This window comes from Panulirus ornatus, chromosome 16, assembly GCF_036320965.1.
Source record: "Panulirus ornatus isolate Po-2019 chromosome 16, ASM3632096v1, whole genome shotgun sequence".
Classification (NCBI taxonomy): domain Eukaryota; kingdom Metazoa; phylum Arthropoda; class Malacostraca; order Decapoda; family Palinuridae; genus Panulirus; species Panulirus ornatus.
In genome coordinates, this window is record NC_092239.1 from 27,324,175 (window position 1) to 27,344,903 (window position 20,729).

Sequence of the window (20,729 nt, forward strand, 5' to 3'; positions counted from 1 at the left end):
CAGTTGCACTTCTCAGCACATTAACATCCAAAAGTCTCTCTTTCACGCGCCTGTCAATTAACACGTAATCCAATAACGCTCTCTATGCATCTCTCCTACTTACATACGTATACTTAAGTATATTTCGCTTTTTAAACCAGGTATTCCCAATCACCAGTCCTTTTTCAGCACATAAATCTACAAGCTCTTCACCATTTCCATTTACAACACTGAACACTCCATGTATACCAATTATTCCCTCAACTGCCACATTACTCACCTTTGCATTCAAATCACTCATCACTATAACCCGGTCTCGTGCATCAAAACCCCTAACACACTTATTCAGCTGCTCCCAAAACACTTGCCTCTCATGATCTTTCTTCTCATGCCCAGGTGCATATGCACCAATAATCACCCATCTCTCTCCATCAACTTTCAGTTTTACCCATACTAATCGAGAATTTATATTCTTACATTCTATCACATACTCCCACAACTCCTGTTTCAGGAGTACTGCTACTCCTTCCCTTGCTCTTGTCCTCTCACTAACCCCTGACTTTACTGCCAAGACATTCCCAAACCACTCTTCCCCTTTACCCTTGAGCTTCGTTTCACTCAGAGCCAAAACATCCAGGTTCCTTTCCTCAAACATACTACCTATCTCTCCTTTCTTCACATCTTGGTTACATCCACACACATTTAGACACCCCAGTCTGAGCCTTCGAGGAGGATGAGCACATATATATATATATATATATATATATATATATATATATATATATATATATATATATATATATATATATATATATATATATATATATATATATATATATATATATATATATATATATATGTATATATATATATATATATATATATATATATATATATATATATATATATATATATATATATATATATGTATATATATGTAAATATATTGGAGAAAGAATACTTCCAACGCACTCCTCACGTGTCGTAGAATTCGACGAAAGTTAACGAGAGCGAGTGGCTAGAAACCCTACCCTCCATGTATTTTAACTTTCTAAAAGGGGAAACAAAGAAGGAGTCTCGCGGGGAATGCTCATCCTCTTCGAAAGTTCATTTTGGGGTTTCTAAATGTGTGTGAATGTAATCAAGATGAGAAAAAAGAAAGATAGGTAGTATGTTTGAGGAAAGGAACCTGGATGTTCTGGCTCTGAGTGAAACGAAGCTCAAGGGTTAAGGGGAAAGCGCGGTTTGGAATGTCTTGGGAGTAAGGTATGCGGTTAGTGAGAGGACAAGAGCAAGGGAGGGAGTTGCACTAATGAAACAGGAGTGGTGGGAGTATGTGATAGAGTGCAGGAAAGTAAACTCTAGATTGATATGGGTAAAACTGAAAGTTGTTAGAGAGAGATGGGTGATTATTGGTGCATATGCACCGGGCATAAGAAGAAAGATCATGAGAGGCAAGTGTTTTGTGAGTAGCTGAATGAGTGTGTTAGTAGTTTTGATGCACGATACCGGGTTATAGTGAGGGGTGAGTTGAATGCAAAGGTGAGTAATATGGCAGTTGAGGGAATAATTGGTATATGTGAGGTGTTCAGTGTTGTAAATGGAAATGGTGAAGAGCTTGTAAATCTATGTGCTGAAAACGGACTGGTGATTGGGAATACCTGGTTTAGAAAGAGAGATATACATAAGTATACGTATATAAGTAGGAGAGAGGACCAGAGAACGTTATTGGATTACGTGTTAATTGACAGGCGCGCGAAAGAGAGACTTTTGGATGTTAATGTGTTGAGAGGTGCAACTGGAGGGATGTCTGATCATTATCCTGTGGAGGCGAAGGTGAGAATTTGTAGAGGTTTTCGGAAAAGAAGAGAGAAGGTTGGGGTGAAGAGAGTGGTGAGAGTAAGTGAGCCTGGGAAGGAGACTTGTGTGAGGAAGTACCAGGAGAGACTGAATACAGAATGGAAAAAGGTGAGAGCAAAGGACGTAAGGGGAGTGGGGGAGGAATGGGATGTATTTAGGGAAGCAGTGATGGCTTGAGCACAAAATGCTTGTGGCATGAGAAATGTGGAAGGCGGGCAGATTAGAAAGTGTTGTGAGTGGTGGGATGAAGAAGTTAGATTATTAGTGAAGGAGAAGTTAGGGGCAATTGAACGATTTTTGCAGGGAAATAATGCAAATGAGTACAAGATGTATAAAAGAAAGAGACAGGAGGTCAAGAGAAAGTACAAGAGGTGAAAAAGAGGGCAAATGAGAGTTGGGGTGAGAGCGTATCATTAAATTTTCGGGAGAATAAAAAGATGTTTTGGAAGGATGTAAATAAAGTGCGTAAGACAAGGGAACAAATGGGAACTTCGGTGAAGAGGGCTAATGGGGAGGTGATAACAAGTAGTGGTGATGTGAGAAGGAGATGGAGTGAGTATTTTGAAGGTTTGTTGAATGTGTTTGATGACAGAATTGCAGATATAGGATGTTTTGGTCGAGGTGGTGTGCAAAGTGAGACGGTTTAGGGAAAATGATTTCGTAAACAGAGAAGAGATAGTAAAAGCTTTGCGGAAGATGAAAGAAGACAAGGCAGCGGGTTTGGATGGTATTGCAGTGGAATTTATTAAAAAACAGGGTGACTGTATTATTGACTGGTTGGTAAGGTTATTTAATGTACGTATGATTCATGGTGAGGTGCCTGAGGATTGGCGAATGCTTGCATAGTGCCATTGTACAAAGGTACAGGGGATAAGAGTGAGTGTTCAAGTTACAGAGGTATAAGTTTGTTGAGTATTCCTGGTAAATTATATGGGTGGGTATTGATTGATAGGGTGAAGGCATGTACAGATCATCAGATTGAGGAAGAGCAGTGTGGTTTCAGAAGTGGTAGAGGATGTGTGGATCAGGTGTTTGCTTTGAAGTATGTATGTGAGAAATTCTTAGAAAAACAAATAACTTTGTATGTAGCACTTATGGAGAAGGCATATGGAGAAAGCATATGATAGATTTGATAGAGATTCTATGTGGAAGGTATTAAGGATATATGGTGTGGGAGGCAAATTTTTAGAAGCAGTGAAAAGTTTTTATCGAGGATGTAAGTCATGTGTACGTATAGGAAGAGAGGAAAGTGATTGGCTTTCAGTGAATGTAGGTTTGCGGCAGGGGTGTGTGATGTCTCCGTGGTTGTTTAATTTGTTTTTGGATGGTTTTGTTAGGGAGGTGAATGCAAGAGTTTTGGAAAGAGGGGCAAGTATGCAGTCTGTTGTGGATGATAGAGCTTGGGAAGTGAGTCAGTTGTTGTTCGCTGATGGTACAGAGGTGCTGGCTGATTAATGTGAGAAACTACAGAAGCTGGTGACTGAGTTTGGTAAATTGTGTGAAAGAAGAAAGTTGAGAGTAAATGTTAATAAGAGTAAGGTTATTTGGTACAGTAGGGTTAAGGGTAAAGTCAATTGGGAGGAAAGTTTGAATGGAGAAAAACTGGAGGAAGTGAAATGTTTTAAATATCTGTTAGTGGATCTGGCAGCGGATACAACCATGGAAGCGGAGGTGAATCATAGGTTGGGGAAGGGGGCGAAAACTCTGGGAGTCTTGAAAAATGTGTGGAAGTCGAGAACATTATCTCGGAAAGCAAAAATGGGTATGGTTGAAGGAATAGTGGTTCCAGCAATGTTGTATGGTTGCGAGGCGTGGACTATGGATAGAGTTGTACGGAGGAGGGTGGATGTGCTGCAAATGAGACGTTTGAGGAGAATATTTTGTGTGAGGTGGTTTGATCGAGTAAGTAATATTAGGGTAAGAGAGATGTATGGTAATAAAAAGATTGTGGTTGAGAGAGCAGAAGAGGGGTGTTTTGAAATGGTTTGGTCACATGGAGAGAATGAGTGAGGAAAGATTGACCAAGAGGATCTATGTGTCAGAGGTGGAGGGAACGAGGAGATGTGGGAGACCAAATTGGAGGTGGAAAGATGGAGTGAAAAAGATTTTGAGTGGTCGGGGCCTGAACAGGCAGGAGGGTGAAAGGCGTGCAAGGAATTGAGTGAATTGGAACAATCTGGTATACCGGGGTCGACGTGCTTTCAATGAACCAGGGCATACGAAGCGTCTGGGGTAAACCATGGAAAGTTCTGTTGGGCCTGAATATGGAAAGGGAGCTGTGGTTTCAGGGCATTCCTACATGACAGCTAGAGACTGAGTGTGAACGAATGGGGCCTTTATTGTCTTTTGCTCGCGCTACCCCGCACACATGAGGGGGGACGGTGTTGTTATTCCATGTGTGGCGGGTTGGCGATGGGAATGAATAAAGGCAGACAGTATGAATTGTGTACATGGGTATATATGTATATGTCTGTGTGGGTATATATACGTATACATTGAGATGTATAGGTATGTATATTTGCGTGTGTGGACGTGTATGTCCGTGATGAAGATATTCCTGAGTCCGAGGTGAAAATGAAACATTGGTAGGTATTCTATATATGCTAAACTTAAACTTGTTTCCTTGCCTATGGATCATGTAATCTAAAAATGGTAACATACCATTATTTTCATATTCAACAGTAAATCTGACGGAAGGTAGTAAATTGTTAAGTAATGGGAGAGATATTTGTAAATTTTCATTTGTCGGCCAAACACAAAGAGCATCATCTACATACCTAAAACAAATTGCTTTAGAAAGTAAGATATCCTTTAGTAGTTTATTTTAAAAAAATTGTCTATAAAGATTACTTTATACCAAATTTTTGAGCATTTTAATCTCCATTAAATTGAAATACGGTCTTTTATACACCATTTTAGTAGTTCAATGAAAACAGACTTTGAAACAGTTAAATGAATATCATGCAAGACATCAAATAAATATTCTAAAAAGTCAGCAACTGGACTTTAGTGAAAAGTGAGGAAACATCAAATCTAACTAGTTTGAAATCAAAATTAACATTGATATTGTTTAGCTTCTCCACTAAATCTCCATTGTTTATGATATTAGAATATGATACCTTACCCACTAAAGGGTTTAATGAAGAAACTAACCATTTGGACAATTCATATGTAATGGAGCCTACTGAGCTCACTCATAGGTCTTGCTGGAAAATTCTGTGTTTTTGTTTTGATAAGTCCATACATATATGGCAATGAAGGGGACAAAGATGACAAACTTTTAATAAGCGAACTATTACCTTTCAACAACAACTTTATTTCTTTATTGAAATGGAAATTAACTGCTTCTTATGGAATTTTACTAAGTTTAGAATGTGTTTTGTCATCATTTAACAGATCATTCATTTTAGATAGATAGTTACTTTTGTCAAAAATCACAACAAGCCTTATCTGCTTTAGTAATATGTATAGCCTTGTCTTTTTTAAGGTGTTAATGTTTTAGGGCAATTAGGCTCCACTGGTTTTGACAAACTTGGCATACACTAAACCTTTACAGATATTGATTTCATCATTACTTAAATTACTGTATTTCACTAAATTACAAAAAGACTTTTTGACATCAACACTGCTGGCTTCTCTGTTAGACCTCACAAAACTTAAACTATAGCCTAATGCACACAAGGAATCCTTATCTAGTTGTTTATTAAACAGATTTACCACAAAAGAAGGATTTGTGTTCTTGGTCCAGTCGCTGTTTTTAATAAGATGGTCCAACTTACAATCTAGTGTCATTTGTAGCCTACTGTGTTCATTCTTTAATTTAGCATAGCAATAGTCCAACATCTGGTTCTTCCAGTATGTCAGTATTACCATTTGAGAGGCACTTTTCTCCTCTCTTGTAATGCAATAAGCCTCCTCCATTTCAAGTTTCTTTAATTCAATGTTTTTCTTTAAGATAATGTTTTGGAATTGGTCAAATGGTCGACCAGACAGCTGCAACAATCGTTGAGGTAGGACAGATCTTGGCATCACTTGTTTATAATGGCATTTCCTAAGGAATCCAGATCATAACTTCAGTTGGTTGGCCTTGATTAACGATTTGGAGACAACAGTAACGAAAGGAGAAAGTCCAGGACAGCTTGTTGAGAAGTAATAGAAGAGCCGTCTGGAATCCATGTTGGAATAGATCACAATTTTGCGCATGATCAAGATATTCCTATGAGTCCACGGGGAAAATGAAACACGATACGTTCCCAAGTGAACTTTCGTGTCCAACATCCGGTTCTTCCAGTATGTCGGTATTGCTATTTGAAAGGCACGTTTCTTCTCTCTTATAATGCGAAAAGCATCTTCCATTTCAAGTTTCTTTAATTTAATGTTTTCCTTGAAATATCGTTTTGGAATTGGTCAAATGGTCGACCAGACAGCTGCAACAATTTTTGAGGTGGACAGATCTTGGCATCAATTGTTCATCAAGGTATTTCGTTACAGCTTTCTCCAAATCGTTAATCAAGGCCCACCAACTGAGTTACGATTTGGATTCCAAGGAAGCTGAGAGTAAATGTGAATACGAGCAAGGTTATTAGGGACAGTACGGTTGAGGGACAAGTCAACTGGGAGGTAAGTTTGAATGCAGAAAAACTGGAGGAAGTTAAGTGTTTTAGATATCTGGGAGTGGATTTGCCAGCGGATGGAACCATGGAAGCGGAAGTGAATCATAGGGTGGGGGAGGGGGCGAAAGTTCTGGGAGCCTTGAAGAATGTGTGGAAGTTGAGAACATTACCTCGAAAAGCAAAAATGGTTATGTTTCAAGGATTAGTGGTTCTAAGAATGATATATAGTTGCGATTCGTGGGCTATAGATACAGTAGTGCGGAGGAGGATGGATGTGTTGGAAATGAGATGTTTGAGGACAATATGTGGTTTAAAGTGGTTTGATCGAGTAAGTAATAATAGGGTAAGAGAGATGTGTGGTAATAAAAAAGAGTGTGGTTGAGAGAACAGACGAGGGTGTTTTGAAATGGTATGGTCACATGCAGAGAATGAGTGAGGAAAAATTGACCAAGAGGATATATGTGTCAGAGGCGGAGGGAACGAGAAGTGCGAGACCAAATTGTAGGTGGAAAGATGGAGTGAAAAAGATTTTGAGTGATCGGGGCCTGAACATGCAGAAGGGTGAAAGGCGTGCAAGGAATAGAGTGAATTGGAACGATGTGGTATACCGGGGTCGACGTGATGTCAATGGATATAACCAGGGCATGTGAAGCGTCTGGGGTAAACCATGGAAAGTTCTGTGGGGCTTGTATGTGGAAAGGGAGTTGTGGTTTCGGTGCATTATTACATGACAGCTAGAGACTGAGTGTGAACGAATGTGGCCTTTGTTGTCTTTTCCTAGCGCTAACTTGCGCACATGAGGGGGGAGGGGGTTGTTATTTCATGTGTGGCGGGGTGGCGATGGGAATGCATAAAGGCAGACAGTATGAATCATGTACATGTGTATATATGTATATGTCTGTGTGTGAATATATATATATGTATACGTTAAGATGTATAGCTATGTATATCTGTGTGTGTGGACATGTATGTATATACATGTGTATGTGGGTGTGTTGGGCCATTCTTTCGACTGTTTCCTTGCGCTACCTCGCTAAAGCGGGAGACAGCGACAAAGCAAAATGAAATATATATATAGAACATACAAAGCTCCATCAGCCAGGATCGAACCTGGGACCCCTTGTGGAAGAGGCAGGCATGCTAACCGCTAGGCTAAGGGACTGTATAACAGGAAACAACTATTCGAAATACTTAGTACTCGAATACCCTTCGTCTCACTATGGTCAGCAACGGGGTCTATCGGTTGTTTCCGAACAGAAAAACAAGGGGTCCCAGGTTCGATCCTGGCTGATGGAGCTTTGTATGTTCTATGAAGGTGCGCGTTCATATACACTTTATTCGTATTCATATAACTCCGCGTTGTACAGTCAGGTTCGGTAAAACGCTATCAGCTGGCTATGTGTTCTGTTCGGACACAACCGATAGAACCCGTTGCTCACCATTGTGAGACGAAGGGTATTCGAGTACTTAGTATTTCGAATGGTTGTTTCCTATTATACAGTCCCTTAGCCGAGCGGTTAGCATGCCTGCCTCTTGCACAAGGGGTCCCAGGTTCGATCCTGGCTGATGGAGCTTTGTATGTTCTATGAAGGTGCGCGTTCATATACACTTTATTCGTATATATATATATATATATATGTATATATATATATATATATATATATATATATACATATATATATATATATATATATATATATATATATATACATAAATATATATACATACATAGATATACATACATATATATCTTTTTTTTTTTTTTTTTGCTTTGTCGCTGTCTCCCGAGTTTGCGAGGTGGCGCAAGGAAACAGACGAAAGAAATGGCCCAACCCACCCCCATACACATGTATATACATACGTCCACACACGCAAATATACATACCTACACAGCTTTCCATGGATTACCCCAGACGCCTCACATGCCCTGATTCAATCCACTGACAGCACGTCAACCCCGGTATACCACATCGATCCAATTCACTCTATTCCTTGCCCTCGTTTCATCCTTCTGCATGTTCAGGCCCCGATCACACAAAATCTTTTTCACTCCATCTTTTCACATCCAATTTGTTCTCCCACTTCTCCTCGTTCCCTCCTCCTCCGACACATATATCCTCTTGGTCAATCTTTCCTCACTCATTCTCTCCAGGTGTCCAAACCATTTCAAAACACCCTCTTCTGCTCTCTCAACCACGCTCTTTTTATTTCCACACATCTCTCTTACCCTTACGTTACTTACTCGATCAAACCACCTCACACCACATATTGTCCTCAAACATCTCATTTCCAGCACATCCATCCTTCTGCGCACAACTCTATCCATAGCCCACGCCTCGCAACCATACAACATTGTTGTAGCCACTATTCCTTCAAACATACCCATTTTTGCTTTCCGAGATAATGTTCTCGACTTCCACACATTCTTCAAGGCTCTCAGGATTTTCGCCCCCTCCCCCACCCTATGATTCACTTCCGCTTCCATGGTACCATCCGCTGCCAGATCCACTCCCAGATATCTAAAACACTTTACTTCCTCCAGTTTTTCTCCATTCAAACTTACCTCCCAATTGACTTGACCCTCAACCCTACTATACCTAATAACCTTGCTCTTATTCACATTTACTCTTAACTTTCTTCTTTCACACACTTTACCAAACTCAGTCACCAGCTTCTGAAGTTTCTCACATGAATCAGCCATCAGCGCTGTATCATCAGCGAACAACAACTGACTCACTTCCCAAGCTCTCTCATCCCCAACAGACTTCACACTTGCCGCTCTTTCCAAAACTCTTGCATTCACCTCCCTAACAACCACATCCATAAACAAATTAAACAACAATGGAGACATCACACACCCCTGCCGCAAACCTACATTCACTGAGAACCAATCACTTTCCTCTCTTCCTACAGGTAAACATGCCTTACATCCTCGATAAAAACTTTTCACTGCTTCTAACAACTTGCCTCCAACACTATATATTCTTAATACCTTCCACAGAGCATCTCTATCAACTCTATCATATGCCTTCTCCAGATCCATAAATGCTACATACAAATCAATTTGCTTTTCTAAGTATTTCTCACATACATTCTTCAAAGCAAACACCTGATCCACACATCCTCTACCACTTCTGAAACAACACTGCTCTTCCCCAATCTGATGCTCTGTACATGCCTTCACCCTCTCAATCAATACCCTCACATATGATTTACCAGGAATACTCAACAAACTTATACCTCTGTAATTTGCGCACTTACTCTTATCCCCTTTGCCTTTGTACAATGGCACTGTGCACTGATTCCGCCAATCCTCAGGCACCTCACCATGAGTCATACATACATTAAATAACCTTACCAACCAGTCAATAATACAGTCATCCCCTTTTTTAATAGATTCCACTGCAATACCATCCAAACCTGCTGCCTTGCCGGCTTTCAGCTTCCGCAAAGCTTTTACTACCTCTTCTCTGTTTACCAAATCATTTTTCCTAACCCTCTCACTTTGCACACCACCTCGACCAAAGCACCCTATATCTGCCACTCTATCATCAAACACATCCAACAAACCTTCAAAATACTCACTCCATCTCCTTCTCACATCACCACTACTTGTTATCACCTCCCCATTTGCGTCCTTCACTGAAGTTCCCATTTGCTCCCTTGTCTTACGCACTTTATTTACCTCCTTCCAGAACATCTTTTTATTCTCCTTAAAATTTAATGATACTCTCTCACCCCAACTCTCATTTGCCCTCTTTTTCACCTCTTGCACCTTTCTCTTGACCTCCTGTCTCTTTCTTTTATACATCTCCCAATCAATTGCATTTTTTCCCTGCAAAAATCGTCCAAATGCCTCTCTCTTCTCTTTCACTAATAATCTTACTTCTTCATCCCACCACTCACTACCCTTTCTAATCAACCCACCTCCCACTCTTCTCATGCCACAAGCATCTTTTGCGCAATCCATCACTGATTCCCTAAATACATACCATTCCTCCCCCACTCCCCTTACTTCCATTGCTCTCACCTTTTTCCATTCTGTACTCAGTCTCTCCTGGTACTTCCTCACACAAGTCTCTTTCCCAAGCTCACTTACTCTCACCACCCTCTTCTCCCCAACATTCACTGTTCTTTTCTGAAAACCCATACAAATCTTCACCTTAGCCTCCACAAGATAATGATCATACATCCCTCCAGTTGCACCCCTCAGCACATTAACATCCAAAAGTCTCTCTTTCGCGCGCCTGTCAATTAACACGTAATCCAGTAACACTCTTTGGCCATCTCTCCTACTTACATACTTACACTTATGTAAATCTCGCTTTTTAAACCAGGTATTCCCAATCACCAGTCCTTTTTCAGCACATAAATCTACAAGCTCTTCAACATTTCCATTTACAACACTGAAAACCCCATGTATACCAATTATTCCCTCAACTGCCACATTACTCACCTTTGCATTCAAATCACTCATCACTATAACCCGGTCTCGTGCATCAAAACCACTAACACACTCATTCAGCTGCTCCCAAGACACTTTCCTCTCATGATCTTTCTTCTCATGCCCAGGTGCATATGTACCAATAATCACCCATCTCTCTCCATCAACTTTCAGTTTTACCCATATTAATCGAGAATTTACTTTCTTACATTCTATCACATACTCCCACAACTCCTGTTTCAGGAGTACTGCTACTCCTTCCCTCTCACTAACCCCTGACTTTACTTTCAAGACATTCCCAAACCACTCTTCCCCTTTACCCTTGAGCTTCGTTTCACTCAGAGCCAAAACATCCAGGTTCCTTTCCTCAAACATACTACCTATCTCTCCTTTTTTCACATCTTGGTTACATCCACACACATTTAGACACCCCAGTCTGAGCCTTCGATGAGGATGAGCACTCCCCGCGTGACTCCTTCTTCTGTTTCCCATTTTAGAAAGTTAAAAAAATACAAGGAGGGGAGGATTTCTGGCCCCCGCTCCCGTCCCCTCTAGTCGCCTTCTACGAAACGCGAGGAATGCGTGGGAAGTATTCTTTCAGCCCTATCCCCAGGGATAATATATATATATATATATATATATATATATATATATATATATATATATATATATATATATATATATATATATATATATATATATATATATATATATATATATATATATATATATATATATATATATATATATATATATATATATATATATATATATATATATATATATATATATATATATATATATATATATATGTATATAAATATATTTTTCATATATATATATATATATATATATATATATATATATATATATATATATATATATATATATATATAATGATAGATATACTCCTTAATTAATAATCCAGTACTTTATTTGTTGAGTACTTGAGCAACGAGGTCTCCACTGCTTATTTCCTCTCACGCCCCCATTAATCATCAGTCAATGTTCTAACAAAAATACTATCACACGAGGAGAATTTAAAACTGTTGCTTCCCACAGAAACTTTTTCTGTCGCAAAACGATGCAAACATTGTTAGTGACGGAAGAGCTGTGATCCAGGTTGACACTGGTCAGACAGTGCCAAACATTAACATAGCGTACGTGCTCTTTTAATAAAGCTAGATTTGTGCGATGATTATTCTACATGTCACGTCTTTATGATCACAGAATGATCCTGAAATGACGGTACATGTGCGAAAAGTCAGGGAACAAATTGGTAAATGCCGTGAACACTTGAGCTATTGATACAGCCTAAAATGGTCACCAAGTCCTGTATTTGGCAAGAAATTTTTTGTAATGTATGTTCCTCTACTAAAAACCCTTGCAGGATCATAGTTGCTTAAAAAAAAAAATAAAATCATGATAAGCAAAGGATTTGTCAGGTTTTCAATGTATACTGCAGAAATATCACAGGTACTAAATTCCGTACTTTTCTCTGTTACTTCTTTTCTTTTTTCTTTATTAAGTCTTCCGTAATCTCGAAAATTAATTGACCAGTAGGAATCATCAAGTAATCTTATGATAGACCACTCAGTAAGTATACAGTCAGTTTACAATAATTCCTGTCTACCTTTCGTTGCGAAAGATGTGTAGTATGTTGAGTGACATCGTCATCGTATATCGTATTGCGTGTCCCTTCATATCAATCTTTTTTTTAGGAAGTTAGAGGCTACACACACCTTCGTGCCGCCGCACCTGTGAAAGCTGGCACCTGCAACATCATGAAATTTGAGAGTAAGCTATTGTGAGAAAAGCTTCTATGTTATAATACTTCAAATGAATGAATTAAGGACTCCTCTGGCCCACCGTCTAGGATGCAGGTGCCAAAATTACCAATGTAACTAACAGCAGCGACCGTGTCCGTGGCCAGGATTCATGCTTGAACGCCGGGAACTGACGAGTGTTGCATGTATTGCCTGTATTGCAATATACCATGAACTAGCTGATGCTGCATATACTGCCTATGTTACAACATTCCTCCTGGAATCTCAGTTGCCATTTGCAACTCTATTTGGGCAACTGGAGTCAGCTGTGTTGCCAGCAGGAAGCTGGGACAAGATTCTCAGTGGGTATGATATAAACTACAAGGGTTCGGGACGATGACCCACCCACCTCCCTCTAGGAAACATTGTTATACTTCGTTGAATATCCTACTATGTGTTATACTATACGATGTTCTCTTCCTGTACACTGCTATATTCGATGATCCGTTATAGCTTTCCATAACACGAAACAGTTGTCTGTAATACACTAAACAGGATCTATGATAATGTAATTGTTGTCTTATTTACGAATTGTAAAGATGTACCTTTTCTTCACGGAAAATGATCACTTAAAGTTAACAAGTCTCAAGTTACTTCGACATTTGGTCTGTAACGAAGAATTTGTGTTCTGTAGCAGAGTCAAGGCTTAGTATTGTGATCTGACCAAGAAGTCGATGAAAGGAGTCTTTATCTAGTTCCATCCATCGGTGTCGCTATTCCAAGTCTCATGCACCAATATAGTGATACTAAGGTGCAGATGTCCATGTAACGTTACCGATCTTCAAGCATCAATGTGGTGCTGCTGAGTTTCAGGCATCAATGTGCAGTTACTGAAACTCAAACATAAATATGAGAATGCTAAGCTTCTGGCATTACTGTAACGTTATTAAACTTCAGGAATTAGAGAGATGTTCTTACATTTTTATGCTCCAAGGAAGCGTTACTGTAGATAATCGAACAGCAGCACCACACCTGAAAACTGTTGAGGGTTAAGAAAAGACAGGGACTCTGCCAGACAAAACTTGTTCAGAAAGTTCAGGTTACATGTTCAAAGGCAGGGTGAAAAGTGTCCAACGCAGTCCACGTCAGCACCACCATCACTTCCCAGACAAACCCTGGTCAGCTCGGCAGTCAGGCGGCGGCTAATCCCAAACGGTGATTCAATGGCGTGGCTGATGACGTCGGTTTGCACGTCATCGTGAGTTACTGAATCACCGCCTCACCTGACATCGCGCGTACCCAACTCAGTTACAGCTATACAGTACTCCTCCCTGATCTTACAACAGGTAACTATACTGAAAATGGTCCACCGGACTGCATTCTCTTGAACTCCGGCGAGGCAGTGGTCGTCCTGGACTCTCCTCCTCATTCTCGTTCGAACCTTCGGTTCTATCTGTGGCTGGGCCGTTTAGTTACATAAGTGGCTAGAGTGTCGTCTTCTGCGTCATTCCCAGCAGCCTCATCCAAAGCGACTCCTCTTTGACCAATGGTTGCGACGTGACTAGCTGCAGATCACGCACGCACGCGGCATGCCGTCAACCTCGACGTTCTACGCAGAGACGACTCTGGTCACCGATCCAATGGAGCTTTGAACCTTGCATCTTCTGCTGGGATGGCAGATCTACACCCTGTCGCCGATCTTAAGGCGATGCTGCACGTTCTCTGTCTGATCATGCTCGCTTACGCCGTCCATGCCGAGTAACCTAACTACCTGAAGATTCGATTTGCAGGAGCGGAGGAAGGGTCATCACCTCATGACATCACATTGTGGTGATAGACGGCCTCTGCAATAGATCAGCCTTTCCGCGCCGCTACTGTCATCACCGACCAATGACATCGCTCCGATATCCCGTTGCCGGAGGGGACGTTCGCAAAGCGATATATAACACTTATCCCCCAGCGGCTGGCGAACTCGCAGAACGTCGAACTGCGAAAACTGGTGGCGCTGTCAGTCAGTAACTCTTTCGGTGCACAAACATAAAACACAGAATCCAGCTGGTCAACGATACCAGTCACGTTTTGACGTCTGAGTCTCCTCTAAATGGCATATTGTGATGGGCCACAGTCTATTAGTATCAGATAGTGCTGGTCCTTGACGCGGGAGATGTCCAAGATGACTTTACTAAAACAATCTGAAACTCCTAATGTCCCTCTCTCCCACCTTACGGGCGCCGGGTCAGTAGACTGACATGCTTTGCACCCTTGCACGACGTTGCACACTTGTCGTCGCGTGATCGGCAGGAAGAGCCTCCAACAGAAAAATAGCGTACGCTTAATGCCAGAATGCAGCTAGTTTCGTGAATATTAGTGATCTCACGCTCGGACACGGCAGAGACAGCCCCGCCAACCGACTGGATGCCTGCAGAAGACAACCACTTGTGCGGCATTCTGGTCAGCGCGTCAGTCATGTTTTCAGCGGAAGTGACGAATTTGACCTCAACCTGCAAACCGTACTCACTAATAACTGTTTATATTGTCCGCAGGCGCCGGCTGATAAGCATCTCGTTGGCAGCTTTCGTTATCAGAAGTGACCTCCCTGACAGCGAGTCCATCAACCAGTAGTACACGGTCTTCGAATCAGTCATCAACAACAGCCTTTTTCATCTTCCATGCGACCGCAAGGTTTACTCCCCGCAGCACGGCATCCAGTTCGGCGAGATTAATGTGAGAGCATTCGCTCTGCCGTAGCCAGCAGACATCCTCAACGATTTGCCGTTCACCTCCAGCATGGCCCCTATCGCAAGAGAACTGGTGTCCACCTGTACGACGGCCTCGTCGCCATTTCCACATATCAACGACCTTGAGCTAGATACGAACATTTCACACGTTTCCTCAGGAGGTGGTGACGGCGTTGGCTCTTCTTTTCAGGTAGGAGGCCGCTGTACGCAGCCAGCCAAACTGGTAAATGGCTCGTGAGGCTCCCACACAAGAAAAACACCATGCGTGTTGACATCTTATCCGACACCTGACCAACATCTTTGTATCGCTTCCAAAAAAAATGCCGCGTCGCTCCTTCCAGACTTGTATGCCCAACACCCGAGTTCCTTCGGACACTCGCACAGTGGGCTTGCAGACCAGACCGTGATAATTAAGGTGGTTCTCAATATCCGTTGCAAGCGCCACCCTCTCGTCCACCATGATGATTTCCAAGTACGAAGAAGTTGCACGATGGATCCTCTTGTCCCAACTCAGTACGTTACTCGGAACCTTCCTCATTATCAAGGGCGCGATGCTCTGTCCAAAGCCCAGCCGCGTCAAACAGTCCCACCGTCCCTGGAATACCACCGTCTGATACGGAGACAGCGAATGGCCCATATGGATCTGAAGGTAGGCTCTACGCAGGTCGACAGGAGTAATCTTTTGCCCACAGCGGCGCTACTCTCTAATCTTCCCGTCACAAACATCTGCGTCGACCGTATGTGGATAAAGAAGAGTTCAGCTCACGGAAGTCGAGCACCGGACGCACCTTCACTTTGTTCTCTTGAACCACCACCATCAGCTAGATCGTCCCTTTCAATACTCAGTGACGCCTCTCATCGTGTGGAACTAGCCAGCTATCCGCAATCCACAGCAACAGCTCGCGTTCATACTCGTGGCGAGCCTCCGGTCGTATCTGGCACTCCGGAGTGGTGTTCAACAGACGCGGCGGCTGCGTACCGTCACACCACTTCCGCGAAACCGTCCGTTTTCACGCTGCCGCATCATAGGCCACAGTGAAATCTTTTTCATCAATAACGGCACCTGTCGCTACAGTCGCTACTGCTGAAGATAGACACTAGTCAACACCAAACTGCACGCCGTTCGGCGTGCGCACCGTCACATCACGGAAAACGTCATTCATGCCGAGGACGAAGTTGAGGTTCAGTGGCATAGCGACCACCACCAACACCTCCACTTTCGACGCAACTCGCGACGGCACTAGACGCGCACCACACCCATTCTCTCGCACAAGTACCGCTCACCGCTTACCGTCATCATACAGATATCCTACTTCGTCCAACGGGAGTATATGGAGACGTGCGCGATGCTCTTCGTGTTGCTAGTTGTCCACCAGGACGTCGCACCTCACCCCTTCCACGATCAACCGAACCATCGGCAGAGCGCCAGTTACTGACAAGCCGAATAGGAGGCTGGCGCTGATCCCACCTCTCCTAAGCCGTTTACCGGGCATGACTAAGCGGCCACAGCAAAAACAGCATATGTTGTCACGTCCACCTCGGCGCTCGTCGCGTCCAGCTACGGACGTAGTGATTGAGCTGACCACAGTCACGGCAGGTTACAACAGCTGCCTCGACCTGTTCACTAGCACGCGCAGGGCACCGCATCGCAATGCTTGCCGCAGCAGCGCTGCCATTTTCTTCAACCAGTACGGCACGAGCGCGGCTTAGGAACTGGCCAGTGTCCATGGATTCCATGCGTGAACCAGCTCTTAGGATGCTGCGGGCAGCGTCAGGTAGGTCAGCCACAAAGGCATAGGTCCAGGCCAGTGTCAGGCATGCCACTAAACTGCGCTGCGGGGAACTGCTCGCAAGCGTAAAACCGATCTGACGCAAATGAGGAAGCAAGAGCTTCCTTGATTCTTTCGTATACCAGTTGGTTGGCACTGCTCAGCAGTTGGTAGACGGCAAAAGCACCGCCGGTGACCCGCAATGGTACGATGTTCTGTAAATCTGACAAACCTCGTAGCTCACACAACAGCTTGAACTTATTCAGCCACTCAATCACGTCCTGTGACGATCCGTTAAACTCTGGGATCAACCAAACTTTCATTACCCTAGGGCACCGGCCTTCCTGCGTCTTCCCCAACAGTAGACATGCCTAGATAGCTTGTAGATAGTCGAACAGCAGCACCACACCCAAAGACTGTCGAGGGTTAAGAAAAGACTGGAACTCTGTCAGACAACACTTGTTCAAGAAGTTCACGTTACAGGTTCTAAGGCCGAGTGACAACTGCCCAACGCAGTCTACGTCAGCACCAGCCCCATCTCCCAAGCACACCTTGGTCGACTCAGTCGTCCGGCGGCGACCAGTCCCTAGATGTGATTCAGTTGCGTGACCGAAGAGCCATTGAATCACCGCGTCACCTGACATCGCGCGTACCCAATTAATCTCGCAGTTACAGCTATACAACAGTTACTAAGCTTCAGACAGCAGAGTGTTGTTGTTAAGCCTAGTATCTTAATAATGAAGCTACTAAACTTCAGGCATCAAAGTGACGTTACTATACTTCAGGTATTAAGGGGACATTACTATGCCACAAGCATCAACGTGGCATTATTACTATATTTCCTTATTAAAGGGATATTACTCAGCTTCAGGCATTACTGCGACGTAAGTATGCTTCAGGCAACAATATAACGTTACTAAATTTCAGACATCATAACCTCAATAAGCTCCCGAGATAATATAACTTCTACTAAGATTCATGCAATAGTGTGATGTCAATAAGCTTCTGTTATTCATATGACGTTACTATGCTTCAGGCATCATTGTGATGCCACTAACCGTCATGCATTAAAGTGACGATACTCAGTCATGCGTCAAAAACACATTATGAAGCCTCTACATTACTATGACATCATTCAACTTCAAGCATAACTGCAATATCTGTAACTTTCGAACTAATGTGTTGCTATTATGTTTCAGGCATAAATGAAACTTTACTGAACATCTGATATCAATGTTAAGTTACTATGTTTCAAAAGTTTTTTCGACGTCATGATGTTCCAAGTATAGATATGATGATGTCGAGCTTCAGTCATCATTGTGACGGTTGTAAGTTTCCGCCATCAATGTGATGTTATGAGCTTTAGGTATCACAATGATGTTACTGAACCTTAGACATGAAAGGGATGTTACAAGACTTCATGTATCAATATTGATGTTGCTGAACTTATAGCATCAAGGATCATTATAAATCAATATAGAATAAATGAGCATCGGTTATCAAAGTAACGTTACAAAACTTCAGACTAAGCGTCAGGTATGAAAATGATATTGCGATACCTGTAGCACCAATGTGATAGAAAGTTTCAGGAAAGAATATGACGTTAAAAGTCTTTAGGTAATAATCGACGTTAATGCAGGCATCAGTGTGATGTTACCGGGATTAAAGCTTCAACTCACATTCATATATCGTCCTGTATAAATGTGATGTTACTACTGTTTATGCATGAACATGACGTTACTTGACCTCAGGCATCATTGCAAAGTTACTAAGCTCCACTCATCAGTATGAAGTTTTTATTTAGTAGCTCTAATCATCAATATGACTCCATCAACTTCATAGATCTTTCTTTTCCTTTTATGTTGGAGGTTCCAGTCACGGACAAAAGTCCACATCAAGACTGGACATTCTTTGAAATGTAAAAAGGTTGATGAAAGAGAGAAAGAAGCAATGAAGACATGAGGATAAGTGCTACGAATATTGGAAAAAGTGTAAAACGTGTCTGTCTTCTAAAAAGTGCCGGGTCATAGTTATTGGGAATGACATGGAAGGGCAGGGAGTTCCAAAGCCTAAAGATGAAAGGAGACAGTTATCAGAACAGCCCATCCTTGAGTTGTTAACGGGCGAACAGCAATCAGATGACTCATTAGCTTGCCGAGTATTGCGTGGTCTAGCTGATGGCAGAGCACACAAGCAGCCAGCTCTCGGGTGCAAAAATCAAAGTATCTATAGAAGTGGGAACGTGAACCAATATTGCGACACAAGGCAAGTGGGTCAATTTTTTTTATATAATCGGACCACTTTCATTTCATGTCTGTCTAGTAAGGATATATGACTAGAACCAACCCAGATGTGACAGCAGTACTCCATATAAGGAAGGGACAATCATTTATATAAATGGAGCGACTGATTGTTTGAGAGAAAATTAATTTCGACATCGAAAAAAAACTTCCAGTTTCTTAGTGGCAAACTTGATACTTCAATATTTTGGGGTTTTCAAGAAAGGCAGAATGTTCCACAAATACAAAATATACCTATTGTGTCAAGATGTGGAATTACAGATCCATCAAATAGCAAAGGAAAGCTGTGAGGAATCTTTGATAGAGAGATGAGCAGAAACTGGGCCGTTGTTAAACTGAACCTAATCAGATTTCGTCTATATCACTGAATTTTCTTGCACACATCTGAGTTTATTGAGGAGGGTGTGTCGAGACGAGTTGCAGAACGTATGGAAGGAAAAGAAACACATTTGTAGTATCTATATGACGTCACTACTACTTGTTATCACCTCCCATTAGCCCCCTTTACTGATGTTCTCATTTGTTCCCTTGTCTTACGCACTTTATTTACCTCCTTTCAATACATCTTTTATTCTCCCTAAAATTTAATGATACTCTCTCACCCCAATTCTCATTAGCCCTCTTTCACCTCTTGTACCCTTCTCTTAACCTCCTGTCTCTTTCTTTTACGCATACCCCAATCATTTGCATTATTTCCCTGCAAAAATCGTCCAAATGCCTCTCTTCATCCAAACACAAACTACCCTTTCTAATCTGCGCATCTCCCACGCATCTCATGCCACAAGCATCTTTTCCGCAAGACATAACTGTTTCCCTAAATGCATATATATATATATATATATATATATATATATATATATATATATATATATATATATATATATATATATATATATATATTGTTGTTTTTATTGATTTGCTTTGTCGCTGTCTCCCGCGTTACCGAGGTAGCGCAAGGAAACAGACGAAAGAATGGCCCAACCCACCTACATACACATGTATATACATGCACGTCCACACACGCAAATATACATACATATACATCTCAACGTATACATGTATATATACATACAGACATATACATATATACACGTGTACATAATTCATACTGTCTGCCTTTATTCATTCCCATCGCCACCCCGCCACACATGTAATAACAGCCCCCTCTCCCCTCATGTGTGCGAGGTAGTGCTAGGAAAAGACAACAAAGGCCACATTCGTTCACACTCAGTCTCTAGCTGTCATGTAATAATGCACCGA